Genomic DNA, 16,188 nt, shown 5'->3' with positions numbered 1-16,188 from the left:
ATGAAAAATAAGTCAGAAAACCCTGATTAGTACACAAGACAACAAATTCTTCTGCTTTGGCCATTGTAGTGAATCTCCATAATTTGCAAGTAAAACACGTAAATCTGTGAGAATGGAATTCGTCTCTGTAAAGCCAAATTCAGTGGCACAGTTCTTTTTGCTACTTCTCCCTGAGCCAGTGTCTGTCACTTAGATTTTTTTCTGGCCATTTTGGATTATCCCCAGCCAGCATCACTGGAGAATCCAGTTATTGAAACTCAGCTGCTCTTTCCTCTGATAAAGCTATAGACTTAAAACCATTGTTCTGATTAAGTCCTGATATATCTCCCCTATATTCTGCCACCCAATTATGTACAGCTTTTTCTTCATGCAAGTAAGGTTGCTTGTGCCTCTGGCCTCTAGTGATTTTTTTTCTCAAATAATGAAGGTGTCGAACACAAAGAGATAAATGAGGAGGGGGGGAACAAGCAGCTGAGGACAGGAGAAAAGGGATATATATAGGACTTGTTTTTGCTATGCATGAAATGCAACACCCCGTACCCACATCGTGACGCACATCAGGCGTTCCAGATGGTGACAAGGGTTGGGTTTCTGCCTTGGGCTGCCATGCGCAGGCTTCATTTGCATTCCTCAGCCCAGTTGTTCATGGAAAAGCATCCGGAAAGTGCACAGCCGCTCACACAACATCACTCACCTTCCAAAGCACAACCTTGCGTCATGGTGCCAAATGTTGGGAGAGTTTTACAGCCATGGGGAAAGAAAGGAGCTGGAGAAAGTTCAGGCTCCAAGTAGAGCCCTCTGAGTGTCATTACCAGGGATGTAGAAACAGAAAATCATCATAAAGTGTTCTCATTCACTCCCCACACTCATACAAATAGCCTTGAGTTTGTGTAAAATGTGGATAAGATCACTAGATATTCCTCCGAATAAACATTTTTTGCTTGATTAAAAAAGACTTTCCTTACAGTGATCTTTTCCGTGACTGATCCTTGGCTGTGTATGACCGATACCATAACCAGTTTTGCTTGTTGGGGGCTAATTGTGAGAGTTAGATTCTGTCATGTGCAGCAACTGTGATTGCCATTGTTGTAATTAATCCTATTTCAAGTTGTTTAGTTTAATTGACTATATTAATGTATCTGAGCTTTAGCTGTTTGATTCTGTTATTTTGTGTGTGTACATTTGCTTTAAAACAATGCAAGAATATGGAAAAAAGGCATTAGAGAAGTAAAGAACATTACAAATACATATTTTTAATTTTAAGGATGTACTTAAAACCTACCAGCATTTTACAAGAGTCTTTAAAAATATATGCCTAATTTTAACTAATAGGTATATTGCTTTTAATAGTCATTGTTGCTGGAGCACTGCTGTTAGTTTATTCTTGTTAAATTCCACAGAATTAGCCTCAATAATATCCATTCATGATAGTGGAAGATGTGAACCATGTGTTAGTGACTAAACAAGAACTGTGTCTTTAAGAAGGGATGATTTTCTGAAGATTAAAAAACAAAACAAAACAACAAAACAAGAACATGAAAACTGTATCTAGAAGAGACTGAGGATGCATTTACTACTGTATTAAGAAAGGTTTAAGGGAAGAATTCGGTTCTAGTAGATGGTTTCTCCTCTGAGTTTAGCTTCTCCCCTGAAGTGCAGTTGATCATTCCACCTTAACAAGGTGCAGTGATTGACAGGTAGAGATGTTGCACAGAGCAGAAGGTGGGAGTGTGCTCTATTGGTTTGTGCTTGTACATCCTGAGCACCAATTACTGTCACTGCTGCCAGCACTGATGTGTTTATCAGGATGAGTTATAGCAGAATATATGTACACAGGCAGTGTGTGTATGCTGGATGACCACCCCCTGTGATGTAAAATATGAGAGTCTGGGAGCTACCGTTTTATAATTCATCAGGTTCAGCAACTGAATGTTGTTGGTTGGCTTAGTTATAAAGGCAAGTGTGAACTGAACAGCAGACAGGAGCATCTCGCATTAAGAGTCCTGCGAAGCTGCATTTGGTGACTGGGCTCTGCTTTTGTTCAAGTGAATTCTGCCCTCGGTGAGTGATGTGGGTTCTGTCGAGCTAAAGCTGTTATTATATAAGCTGGGGGAACCTGCCTGCTAGTTTTATTTGTGTTTTGCTGCTGGAAGTCCTTGTCTGTGGTTGTTTTTAGCTTTTACAGTATTTTCAGTTGTGTATGTTACTGGCACAAAATGAGATGAAAAGAAAAATGCAATGATGAATTATTCACCATAGTGCTGTGAGGATCTCTTTTCTAGCTAAAGTTACTTTCCTTTCGTGAGTGTGGTGGGTGTTCAAAGAAGCTACAAACCAGCAAATTTACCTGTCGTTAAATTGCTTTTATTAGCAGTTAAAGAGAGTGATTGTTGTAGCTTTTATAACAAGAGGGAGAAAAAAAAAAAAAAAAGGTAAAATCAGAAGCATTTAAAAATTCTTTGCTTTTATTATGTGGCTTTTCAGATTCGGCATTAAATCTTTTGTGTGCAGCACAGGGCTGCAAAGAATATATATTGTAGAGTTTTTTTAATTAGGTAATCAGTAAAATGGTATCCTCTCTCTGTTTTTGTGGTAATATGCTTAGTATCACATTAAAATGAATGATTCCCCATCTTGCATAACAACAGTGTTGAAAGATGTGTAAGATGAAAGGCAAAGAGAGACTTTGAAACAAACTGTGGGAAACATGATATAGAACAGCAAGGCAGGGAAAAGATGTATTTTCTACAATATCTGCATTACTTTTTGAATTTCACCAGCTTTAGTTTCTAATTATCATTTGCTTCACTATGATCTCTCTGTCTTTTCAAGAAAGCTCCTTTAATATCTGCCCACATTAGCTTGCCAATTACCTTAAAGATCAATAAACTGGCAAAATATTTTTTGTTTCCTTTAACCAGAAAGGAATTGAACAGCATACTTTACCAAACAGAAATAATAACATTGCTGTACAATACCTGTATCCCTTGTCAGGAGAGGCAGGTGGTCGTGAGTGACAATTTTAGTTTTCCTTTTATCATCAGCAGTATTATCAAAGCAGACAGACATTGATTCTGTCCCTCTGTGCCAGTTTCTTTTTTTCTCCGTCGGTAGGAGAGGAGAGTTTGTTTTATCAAAATATCAAGAGGGCTCAGCAGACCAGCACCTGTTGTCTTATAGCTGTATTATTAGTAATTGGAGAGAGACTCTCTTCCAGAGACCTCTCATCTGTTGTCAGTCCAAATTGTTTACCCTGTAGTGATTTAAACTTATACTGCTGCCTCTTGGAAATACCCTATTCTATGAGTTACGTGTGAAGCATCAAAGCTGCTGAACAGATACTGGCTTAATTAATAAAGGACCTCTTTTTAGCATCATTTTTATTTAAAGATTAAGGCAATTGGCAAAGTGGCTTTTGCCACAGACTTTCTTTGCAGAACAGATTTGCACTTATTCTTTATAAAAACCTAAATTTGAAAAAAAAAAAAAAAAACACCAAACACCAGAATTTCTCAAGAAGATCATTTCCTGCCAGCTTAACAGATTTCCTGTTTCTAGGAAAGAGTATATACCTGTGTCAGCAGTGCTTTATTTAAGGCTATTTAGCTGCTTTTTAAGCATTCAGATCTATTTTCAGTGACCCCTGTGCTAGCAAATGAGGTTTCTTGAAGTGTGAGCTTCTGGTTTTGCAAGTTCTCCTTCTTTCAGAAATCTGTGATATTGCATCCATCTGTCTAGGCATTTATATTGCATGCATCACTGTGGTGTAATCTCAGCAATCTGAACATTAACCATGTAAATGTATGTACTGTAACTCAGGAAGTATAAATTAGGACAGGAAAAGCAACCCTAAAAGGAGAAAGTTATGATATGGGCATATGGCTCTTGTGGGCACCGGAGCTCCAGATTCGCTATTTGTTATAGCACAATAAATTAAGCTACCAGCTACTTCAGTCTGTAGGCAATGGTATGGAGGCTTGGACCCAGATGAAACCAGCTACTTGAAGTTTGGTCCAGATAAGACTGAGACCAAGTGAATGGAAAGGAGCCAGAGGACATGGCAAAAATCTCTTTTTATTCTGGGTGCCTAACAGTCTGGGAGTGTTGCTGAGGGAAAACCAGCAGTGACTAAGAAATGTATTTTAAATTCTCTCTGGTCTGGAGAGCACAGTTGTTTTATCTGGATATGAGTTTGCTCCTGTCATCCATGCCTCTCCACCCAGCAGCAAGTGGCTGCAGCATGCTCCGTGGAGTTCTGAGCCTTGAATCCCCTTAGTTACCCAAGCTGGTACAGATAACAGCCATCTGCATGGTTAGCGGTGTATCCTGCTGGAAGCGAGCTACAGCACAACTGCAAGAATTGTGTTGGCTTCCTATTAATTCCTGAATAGGGCTAGTATTTCGGGGCTGAAGTAAAACACTCTCTGAGTAGCAGACATCTGCTCTCCAAGAGGAATCTTCCTCAGCTTTTGCCTTTTGGTTACAGCTGAAACCAGCCAAGGAACTGATGTTCAAATTATCTTTCGTATAAAATATAGTGTATGGGGGAAAATGTCTTGTAAAAAAATGTCCTTAGCTTTGGAATCCATCTCTTTTCTTTGGTCTGAAATATCTCAGGTCTACTGACCTTCGGGATTGCTGTGAAGTCCCATGGCAGGTAGTGATCAACATTTTTTGGTAAAGAGTTATTTTTCAGTTTGCCATAAATAAAACTAATGTCTGACTGTGCTTTTTCCCTGTGTCAAAAGTGGCTGGAGACTGCAGCAGCAAACTCACATTTGTGTGCCTGTAACACCTCTATTTTCCCTTTTCAAGCACACACACACAAACTATACTTTTAGATAAAAGAATGCCTTTATACTTTGTGCTGAGTCTTGGGTACAGAAAGCTCTAGTGCATAGACCTGAAAACTATTAACCATCTATTAAATCTCTTCGTATTTTATTATTTTTATTTTTTTATTTTTATTGAACAGACTAATAAAGTGACATTGCATGCTGTTTCTCAGGATTTTCAGATTTGAATTCAGTAGTCACAATGGATATGAAACAAGGACCTACAGGCACCAGTAATCATAATGATGTGCTTTCAGTGAGAAGTTCTTCAGTGGAAAAAGGGGTTGGAATAACAGCCTAGACATATAGTATCCTTGATGTTGAGAATAACCAATGTAACTTTTTTTGGTAGGGAAGAGCTGGAACTTCATAGTAAAAAATGATAATCTGTCATCGGAAAACAGTAATATATTTTTTCTATGCCCAGAGAGAAAGGCAGAGGAATACTGTTTTAAAGGATTATCAAACACTCAGAGCATGAAAGGAACAAATTTGGCAAGTGGAGCAGAGTGTGTTCATAAACACAACATGCTCTTTGATGTTGGTCTGTTCCTTGTGTTGGAAGTGAAATACATGCAAAGGTCTAATCCTGATAGATGAGATTTTTTAGGTTTTGTATGATTGTACAAGCAGGAGAGGGTATTTAAGTTAGGAAAGCAGTGAAAAAATCACTTCTATGTAAAATCCATCTCAAAAGTGCTAAGTTTAAGTAATTTGTAGATGCTTGTAGATGTTTGTTTTGCTTGGGTGTTAATCCTACACCTTCTATGCTGCAGGTGGTTAACACAACAAGCAGCTCCATCACCAAAACCTTCCAGGTGAGAAAGCTCCATTGTAATAAAGCTGTTTCTGGGGAATTCAGCACCAGAATTCAGTAGGAGCCAAATATAAATGAACTGAAGCGGTACAAATGCTCTGAGTTCTGCTTGACATTTAACATAGTCCAGATAACCAATAACATGAATAGTATCAGTCAAAGGTCCTTTTCAAGAGGAAATCTGCTCATTTCAGGTTTCAGTGGAGTTTCTTAGTGCCCTCAGAGGAAGGCCCTGAAGGCCTGTGTTGTCCTAGCGCATAGCTGAAATGCTGTTGGTTGCTATGGCTGTGTCTCTTATCACAGAATAGTTATAAACTATGTAGAAGCTGCCCATAAAAAGAGGTCTATGATTCAACTCACATCCAGGATCAGATCTACATGAAAATAGCTGTAAACCCATCATATTACAGGCTGAAAGTGCTCCTAAACCTCTGCTGCTCATATGGTCCTCAGTTCTCTGTCTTGTCTGGAATCATCAGAGATGGAGAACATTTGTTATTCTACTTGCCAGTGTGCAAACAGTAGCGATACTCATCTCTGGCAGATTCATTAATTGTCTAAACAGTGGCATACTGTCTTCTGTCCTCTGTGAACTTTGCATTATTAGTTGGTGGCTTAACGCATGATATTAACATACAGTTTTTATTTTGCCTGACAAGCTAAAAATAATGGCATCCCCATATTTCTATTTGGGACTTACCAGTGAACTCATTCCAAAATCAGCCTGATGAAACTGCAGATGAAGTCCTGATTCCCAGAATACTTCCTTAGTGTAAGCAGAAATCTCCTATTATTTTAACCAGGCAGGAGTGTAATCTGGATTGACAACAGTTTTAAAATCCTGAAAGTTAGTGTCATTGTTACATCACACTGGCCAATGTGTTGTGCTTGAAGAATCTGCAAATTGACAGAATGGGACATGGTGTGTCCCTTCTAATTCTTTACTGTACTCCGTCTGGAATGTTTCTTACTTGGAAGAGAACAGAAAAAAACCAAACCACTCTGTAAGTGTGATTTACAATACTGTGTGTTAAATTTTAAAGAAAGAGATTAGTGTGCTGGCATTTGAGCTAAGGAAATGCTAATTTAAGAACTTGCTATTATCCCTTTTTTGTGTTGTGGTAATAACCTTTAACATTATGAAATAATAAAGAACTGATTGAACTGGGTTGTATACAGCCACATGCTGCAAGTGAGCTAGACAGGCAGACTGTAATCAGTTTACATTTTTGTTTGTTTGTTTTGTTTTTATAGCTATTTATTTCTACATATTAAGTAGATTGTACTCTTAGAAACATTTCCACTACATTCAGTAATGTGTACAATGAGAAAAAAAAGCGTTCAGAGCAGCTTGCAATACTAAGGAGCAACTGATTTTACCTAGCAGTGTCTAAGAAAAGTATTTCTCGTTGAAGACAATCTCTATGTTCCTTCAAAACACCACCTTACAGCCATTTTAAGAACGTATAAGCACAAATACCATCACCCTCGGTATACACTACCTGTGAAGGGTATTTTATTCTCTCTGTATTTATTTGCAATACTGTTTCATGTGTTTGTGGCAGATCTGTGCATCTCCCATTACCAAAATATTCCTTGTGAAAGGGAATCTGTTATCCTACATGGAAAATTGGGAATGGGCAAAATAATTATCTGATTCATGTGCCATGGATTAGCTGTGACCTCCTCAGCCAGTTTACACTGGCTGTGGGCTGAACCATAGTTCAGAAATGCAAAATATAACTATCAGTAAGTAGCATTAGGTGAAGCCCTTCTGTTAGCAGCAGTTCTCTGTATTTCTCATCTTTAAGGTACAACCACAGGCATTAAATAGTTCAGTGAAATACACCCATCCAACACAAACCAAGTTTCAGAAGAGAGAGAAAATAGCACTCCTACATACAAAACAGGTTTCCTAGGCATGGAATCACTTTCATTTCACAATATTTGGCAATTTGTCAGTTAAACCCTAAAATTTTCTGGAGATGTTCTAAAACATCCTTGTTTGAATGTAAGAATGGTAAATGTAATTTAAATGTTTCCTGCTCATGTTTTTGTTCTGTCCCTGTTAAAATTTTATCATCCTCGAGTTATAACAGTAGACTGATCCAGATTCACAAGATTCCTGAAATAACCTTGTGGAGCCACTAAGGTATTTTTATGGTAGCAATTGCATTTTGGCTTTTGTAAGTTTATGTGGTATGAATACTTTACACTCAAATGTCTTCCTTTGTTTTCACTGTCTTTCCTTTCTTGCTACTCACACCTGACTGCTGACATAACACTCAGGCAGTTTACTCTTCTCTTTTCAGAGATGTGTATAAATTCTACTTTGTTTATATTAAATTTCTTTCACAGCATAGGTAATAAATGGTAGAGATATGAAAAAGCAAAAATAGAAGGGTTTGAAACAGAAAGTAGATACAGCTGCGTATTTTCATGCATTTTCTAGTGGAATTACTGTGAAGTACATATATAACTCTATTTCAGGTTATTTACCATTCATAAATTAGTCTGGCTTTTACCATACACTATTTGTAAACCTTTAAAATCTGACATTTTTCCTCAGTTATTTCAGATATTTAGCAAAGTGTGAGTATGGCCAAAAAATTGTGACCAGAGAAGTACTTATTGAGGCTGAAACACTGAACATTTTTGTTTCTGTTTATTTTCTGAAAGCTTGGTCAACAGAAGACAAAACAAACTTAGCTATAGGTGTTGTCTGCAGGATTGTCCACTAATTCTAAAAAAAAAGTTTGATCCAGAAATAATTATTTGTATTTGCATCGGGACTCTTCTCAAGATAAAAAACACAGGAAGAAAATTAACTGTTTTGCCTGTCTTTTCTTTTGGATCTATGCAATAATAATATTTTTGTCTTCTCTATTTCTTTTACCCACAGTACTGTTCTCCAGTGTTAGGTTGCCTTACCTGAGATTTAGGTTATGATGAATTTTCATAGAGGTATGATTTTAAAAGTATACTATGAAGGGAAAAAGAACCTGATCTTTCATGTCATTGTGAGGTTCAAAATGCCAGAAACATGCCTGTTTTTTTTTTCTGGCCTACATGTATGAATTATTTTTACTTATTCCTGTTGTCACTTTTAGAATATTAACAGAAATACTTGTAGACGAGAGAGATCATTATATGAAAAAAACAACAACACAGAAGCACCAGAACCAGAAAACAAAGCCAGAGGTAGATACTGCTGAAATAAAATGTATCCTTGTACATTTCTGAAAGGCTTTCAGATTCAGGTGGTAGCAACTTAAAAGTGAAAATTTCAATAACAGTACTTGGAAACATTTGATGAAAACCTTCTAATTGTTGGTTGCCAAAATATTTACAACATTGCTCCTCCCCCTCAATTTTCAATTTCCCCAAACTGTCATTCGGGGCACGGAGAAAAGAGGGGCAGAAGGATCTAATGTTAGATCATCTGTGCTGAGAATGGTGTCCCTGTTACCAAATTGTATTTGAATTAAAAAGGTGATCCTTTTCAGGGAATAAACATCTTTAATTTACTGTTTTGCCCAGTATAAATTTGGTGTTTAACATGCAAGTAAATAACTTCTGTTCCAATAATAATGTCATTCACTTGAATAATAGAAACTGTGAAGATCTAAGCACTGACATACAGGGCCTGCTTCTGATCTTGCTTGCACTATTTTTATATATCTAACAAGATACAAATGAAAGACCAGCCTGAGACCACAACCATGGTTAATGCCTACCTTAGCATCTATGAGGGTTAACTTAGCCTTTCATTTTCTGGTTGATACACCTTTTGCTGAGTGTGGCTGAAACACTCCATAGGTCATCCAGCTAAAGGTGTAGTTAAATTAATCTACTCAATCTGCAGATCAAGCACCATTTTAATTTAGCCACTGTTCTGTTCTTTAATTTATTTTCAGCATTTTTGTAATTGTGACTGACACCCTTGATGTAGATGCCATTGATATATGGTATTTGTAGTGCATTAAATTTAAGAAACACACCAGGATTCTTTTGGATAAAAGGCAACGATATTGTAAATTATGTTAACATGTGGTATGGAATATCAGCCATCGCTCAGATAAATTGCATAAGCCACAGCATATAGATAACTGAATAAACTGACATATAAATAAAATTAACGTATGATCCTAGGAATGCTTTTTTATGGCAGAGAAAAATCTGAGACCTTATGATACTAATTCCCTAAATTTTAGTTTTAACTTAATTTTTGGAGGGTTGTTTAAAACAGAATGGAAAGACCATTTGAAATGCTGTTGAACTGTATTTGAGCATGAAACACATGACATCTTCCATTGAAAATGATACCCCAGGAAATTTCCTAAATATTATTTCTGCAAATGTGAAATGCAGCCACCTCTGCTGATGAAAGGGCAGGAAGCTGAATGCCAAACATGACAATATTTTGCGTTCAGGGGAAGCTAAGTCAAAATTATGCTTTTAAAAAGATAGTAGAAGAAATGTGTACCAAAAATGCAGCATAAATGAGTTTGTGAGTGCCTGCCTTAAAAGTTCTGCAACCAGTAAGCTGCACAGAATTCCGTGTATTTAGTTCACACAAAAAAAAAGTAGTGCATAGTTGATCTTACCCAAGATTTGTGCTTGGACTCCACCAACTCCAGGTATTTCAAATATAGATTCTTAGTCATCTTCTCTGGTGCTAAATGCCAGCAATTATAAGTACTGGTTGACTCATTTCTATACTCCATGAGTTTTTATGGCTGTTATAAACCTTTGAAAATGCTGACAGACCTGCAGCCATCGTGGGTACTGCCAATATCAGGGAGTTTGATATTAAATATAGCCGGATATTAAACCTTTATATTGCTGTACCCAGTCATTCAACAGCAGCGTGACCAGGTAGAATAATATGAGCCAGGGGACACTATCACACCTAAGTGTAATATTTTATTTATTCTAATGATTTTTTTCATTCTAAAGGACTGAAGTTGTTAACCATATATTATCTTGCCACCAAGGTTTACGAGCTCTGTATTTCTAAGTAGAAGAGAAGAAAGAGCATTGCTTGTACGTTACATTTGTATATCACCACAGAGAATTAGACCGATTATTGAGAGATCACAAAGTAGTTGAGACTGGAATGTAGCTCTCGAGATCATCTACTCTAACTAGTAGCAGGGGCAGTAGGTTGCTCCAGGTTATGCCCAGTTGAGTTTTTAGTATCTCCATGAATGGAGACTCCAAACTCTCTGGGAAACCTGCTGCAGTTTCCATCATTCTTAGAAGAAAAAAGCTGTTTGTTTCTCTTCTAATTTTTAAATGGAATTTTCTGTATTTCAATTTGTGTACATTGCCTCTTGTCCTTTCACTGGGAACCAGTGAGCTCCATCTAGAGCTTCTTTGCTTCCCTCCATCAGGAGTTTACAGTCTAAACTGGCAAAAATCCGTAACATGTAGCACTAAAGTCCAGCGTTGACCTAAATACTCCCTAGTGTTTGGGGTCTGACATCCAATATGTAGTAAACATGCTAAGGCGGAGACAGGCTTCTCAAAAGAAATGTGAACCCTTCTCAGTATTCTGAGAATGCTTCTCAGGCTCTTCCCAGATGTTAAGTCCCACTCATTCAAGATTTGATTTTTGATTTTTTGATTTTTTTCAAGATTTGAATGAAACCATACTACTTTTGTCCAATACCTTTTCCCCTTTGCTCAGATCTGCTAAATGCTTGCTTATAGTTTAAGTTCACTTTGAAATTCTGGTGGGTAATGAGAATTATAGATTCATCTACTATTCATCCTTCTATTGATGGTAATTATTTCTTCTCTTACTCTGTGAACTGAAATCTGCCTGCCAGAAATTAAACAGAATCTCATTCAAACAAAAGAACCCTTTCCTTAATTGAGAGACTTGCCTGTGTTACACAGCATGTGAAGACAAAAGTGCACTTTCAGAATCTTGAAGCTGCCTTCAGCATTGGCTTGACTGATTAAAAAACAAACAAACAAAAAAAACCTCTATGAATAGAGTATGGCCTACATAAAAGAATTTAAAACTTCAAATTTACTTGCATTTGTTAACATCCTCTTTAGTAGCCTTTCTACTCCAGAGATTTCCTGTCTTTCCTTTCAGAGTAAGTTGTTTTCATTAAGCTCTGTGATTACAAACACGGCTTAGCAGTATTAAATGACTAGATATATTTATGGCCAAATGGGATTACTTTGATAATTGGCTCTGATCTGTTGCAGAGCCTGTTCTCCCATGCCTGCTGCATCAAGACTTGTAACGTGATAGAAGTGCCATCCAACTGACATTTCCGAGATCCTTTGATCCTGGATCTCTTCAGAGGTTTAGTTTCTTTTCGATTGTAGACAGAGAGCAACAGCCCCCCAGAATTTTTTATTCCTTCTAACATTGTCCATGTTGGTGCCTTCATAACTGTGTAGTGAAATTGTGATGAAGAATGACATTAAAATATGTGAAGTCATCACAGTGTTTCATGCAACCATATCTTACCCAGGTCCTCAGTCTCAGCCATCATGCAGGCAAACCAGATTTTGCTCTTAGGTCAAGCACTCTCTGAGTTAAAAATCTTTGGCAAAACAAGCATAAGAGAGGTTGACAGAAACCTCTAGCACTGAAGTTACAGACTGACTTTATGGTGTCATCCACCAGGAATTATAGCATTTCAGATACATATCTCCTTGTGCTTGCAGTGACATATCCTTATGATAAAGGAATAAACAGACCAGTCAAACAGTTGAAACTGTTAAAAATAAATAAAAACTAAACAGTTTGTCTTATTAGGGTTACATGCTGTCTTATGAAACAGAAAGGACTAGTGCCAATATAGTCTGCATTTACAGGTTTGAGGAGATGCACATTCAGAATTGCCCTTCATCTTGATTATCCTCAAATCTGTAACCAACACAGGACCTTCTTGTGCTTTAAAGTAATGTTTCTATCTTCACACAAATGTGTAACATATGAGTCTTCTGTATCCACTGTGTTGATAGTGCTGCCTCACTGAAATCTGAACACTTCATTTTTTTCAAATGTATGAAATGATAAAAAACTGCTATTTGGTGTGGAAATGCTGAAACTGGTCTTAAAGGTAGTGGGAACGAAAGGCACAGAAAGGGCCGAGAAATCTTTTTCCTGTGGGTGACATAGAATGTGATATAAGAAACTGGATTTGTATTGATTAGTTTTACATCATTGACATCAGCAGACCTGAAGCTGGTACATATTTGTATATCTGTAAATAGGAAGAAATGCTCCCTGTGTTGAAATAGCAAGGAGAATAATTCTGCTTACTACTCATCGTGGAGACAAGAAGTGTAGACCAATACTGTTCAGATGTTGCCACAATGATGGTCCCATATATTTCTTTGGAAAGACTGGTAAACACTGAGTCAGGCTTCATGTTTTTATTTAATGTGGTATACCAATATGGATGCATTAAAGTAGATACTCGAGAACAGGCTAAAAGCCGGTTCCCTATAATAATGTAGAATGTATTAATAAAACTCTGAGATGATCCCAAAAAGCATACATGTAACAGAAACCCAGGTGTTACAGTGCTTACAAACAGGCCTAGGAAGAAATCCTCCTCCCCATAAAATATGGCTCTCGATATTACTGTGCGAAGTACACCCACCTTGGTCTTGTTCTTACTAGTGCTGCCCATAGTCACAGGGGTATAAAAATGCTTTTTTTTGTTTTGGTTTGTTTTGGTTTGTTTGTTTTTAATCAATATTAATCAGAAATGTGAAAGATATGGATTTAAAAATTCTTTATTGTATCTATATCCACAGAGGTGTTCCCTGTAACTTAAAGAAGAGAATGTTTCTGTATTTGGAAATCCCAAAGCCATGAATTCATTAGAAAGTCAGGACTAGCCAGTGACAACAAAAACAGTATTCTGTATTCCAGGGATACTTCAGCAGCCTTGAAAGCTTTTCTTGTTCAAAATATATTCACTAGTGTCTTTTCTGTAATGAACAAAAGATGCAAAAGAGGTAATTCTCATAAAAGCTTGATTAATCTGTGTATGCTTACAAGTGTCATTACGTTGGGTGTAAGAAAGACTGTATTTTTGAAGCAGCTTGACAGGCTGGGGGCTAATGCCTGTATTGTACTTCTGTGCCTGTGCTGTGAGTTATCTGGAGCAGGACATGGTTATGGCAGTGCTCCCCTTGACTAGCCAGTGGGTATAATCCTGCCAAGTTCTGTTGTCAGTCCGTCGGTAAGAATAATGTCAATAGTAATTAGTCACTGCCCATTTTCATCCCTCTTGTCATCTCTGCTCTCAGGGGCAACCACCGCCATATTATGCGTGCTTCCAGTCCTGCCCCTGTCTTGCAGGAAAGGGAATTCCTTTAGCACTCCCTTTTCATGGGATGTGACTATTGCCTGTGCCACTCTTTAATCTCCTACAGGGAAGAAAAAAAACGTTTAAAAATTAAGAAAAGGCTACCTTATGTGCAAGCCAACCATTTGGATAAATGTCATGCTCAGCCTGACATTTCTCACTGCCAGTCCTGTGGATAGCTGAGCAAGCTGGGGCTGCAGCCCCCAGGGGATAACAGGGGAGACACGCAAAGGTCATTGTGATTGCAGTGGAGCAGATACTTTAAAGCAGAACCCGAATATAAAGCATTGTAGCGGCAGGCATGCAAATTAAAATGTAAATAAGGTTGACAAGCTTTCCAGCAAGACATCAAACTGCCAAAGGGCAATTCTGCCTTCTCCAGGCCTTTTTGCCCTTCATGAGCATGCTACAGCTGTTTCCTTGGCCAGCAAGGATAGTAACCTCTAGGGGAAGGAGGCATATTAAAGTCGTAGTGATTCTTAGCAGCTGTCACATTTGCAATGGTTTCTTTTCAGAATGTTTCATAATCTTTTTTTTTTTTTTCAGTGTACTTGCCTTAGAAATTTACATTATACAATCACTCTACATTAATAAACAAAAATATGCATATATCCATGGACAAGCATCTATTACAGTCTTAAATCTATGAAATTCTTACAAGCTTCATGAAAGTAGGGTAATTGTGAGAGACTATTCCAGGCTTTTGACATAATTATATATAGCAAAGAAATCAGAAAGGTGAGATGAGAGAAGAGAAAGTCATTCATTGAATTGTATTTAAAATGTAGCAGAAGCTAGAAAATATTGATAAAGGTGAGATGGGTTTTTGAAAATGAGAAATAGAAGAGACATAGCTGAGGTAGAAGTCAAACGATACAGAGTCTTGTAGTTCTTGGGATAGATTCACCATCAGTATCCTGTGTATGGGAGATATGTGGGTAAAGATGATTATTATTACTTTCAGAAGTGTGCTTTGATTTTATCTTTTTTATTATTTTTATTATTTTCCTAGTGATTTAGTTCTTTTTATTTTAATGACTGGCGGGAATTCGAGTATATTTTAAAACACATGTGCATTTAACCAGCAGCCCCCTTGTCATGTCTCCCCTCCCTTGGAAGGGTTCTGCCCTCCGCTACCAGTGCCCTTCAGAGCAGCCGTTTGGCAGGCACTGCGCAGCAGAGCCAGCTGTGTGGCAAACCTCTACAAAGCTGATTTTTGTTTCCCTTTGTCAGTGCAAGATACTTGCTGCCTGTTGGGATGCTTTTAGAGGCCTCCTGAGCCAGCCATCTCAAAACAGGAATGGTTTGCTGCAGTAATAGTGTCTGCTAATGTCTCATTACAATCAATTTAAATGCTTCAACTCCACTGAGAGCTAATAACACATGAAAGTCAAACCAGGCTCCTAATTTCAAAGACATATATTTTTTTGTAATGAACTGAACTATTATGCCCTGTTGAAAGCTCCACTATGAAAGGATTTTAAAGCTGCATTTGTAGGGTCATTAGGAGCTCCTCTTATGTATCTTCTAAGCTTTGAATAGTCAGATATTCTCAGCTTTCTGTTTATCTTCAAAAAAATAATTAAGCTTTATTTATTGCCCTTTGCTAAATACATATTTAATAGTATTAAAAAATTAAAGTATGACCTGCCTAGCTTCCAGCAAGCTTCCCATTACATTTTATAGAAAAGACAGTTTGTTTCACTGTCCTTTATTCACTTTATTCTGATATTTCCACTCCCAACTCAGTCTCTATCAACTTGATTTTCTTTCAACTAAGTGGCCTTGTAAAAAGCAAAGTTGAAGTAATGATAGCAAATTGCACCTGAAATCATCATGGGCCACTCTTCAGATGGAAATCTGCCGGGAGAATGGAGACAAATTGAACCCAACGAGCTCAATACATGGCAGAAGTTAGAGAAACAAGAAGAAGATGCATACATAGAAAGGAAAATCAAATGTATTGTTTTTTTTGTTTGTTTGTTAGTTTTTTTGTTTGTTTGTTTGTTTGTTTTTCCAGATCTGGAATCAGTGGGATATAGAAAGCTTTGGGAAAACAGAAGAGCAGTTAAGCTGAAGAGGGGGAATAGAAAGCAGGCTTATGTATTCTTTGAAAATGTAAAAGGAAGTCTTCTCCAACTTATTGTATACAGGTAGTTTAAGAGGAACAGTGGAGAAATGAGGC

At 37.5% G+C, this 16,188-nt stretch overlaps 1 protein-coding gene across 47 annotated transcripts in view; it reads left to right on the top strand.

Moving 5' to 3' along the window:
• The window catches only part of DLG2 (discs large MAGUK scaffold protein 2), a 1,058,052-nt gene that overhangs the window by 924,263 nt on the left and 117,601 nt on the right, over nt 1-16,188 (top strand). The window contains exon 1 of one of the 47 annotated variants that reach the window (XM_083797007.1): nt 1,368-2,061. The exons of 45 other annotated variants lie outside the window; for them this stretch is intronic. The gene's annotated coding sequence lies outside the window, so the exon portion shown is untranslated. Of the gene's footprint in view, nt 1-1,367; nt 2,062-16,188 lie in introns of those variants that run through there. One more of the 47 variants, XM_083797006.1, reaches the window with a different exon arrangement.

The sequence above is a fragment of the Anser anser genome, assembly GCF_964211835.1.
Source record: "Anser anser genome assembly, chromosome: 1".
Taxonomy (NCBI): Eukaryota; Metazoa; Chordata; class Aves; order Anseriformes; family Anatidae; genus Anser; species Anser anser.
Note: the sequence above shows the minus strand (reverse complement) of the source record. Positions and strands in the feature narration are given on the sequence as shown.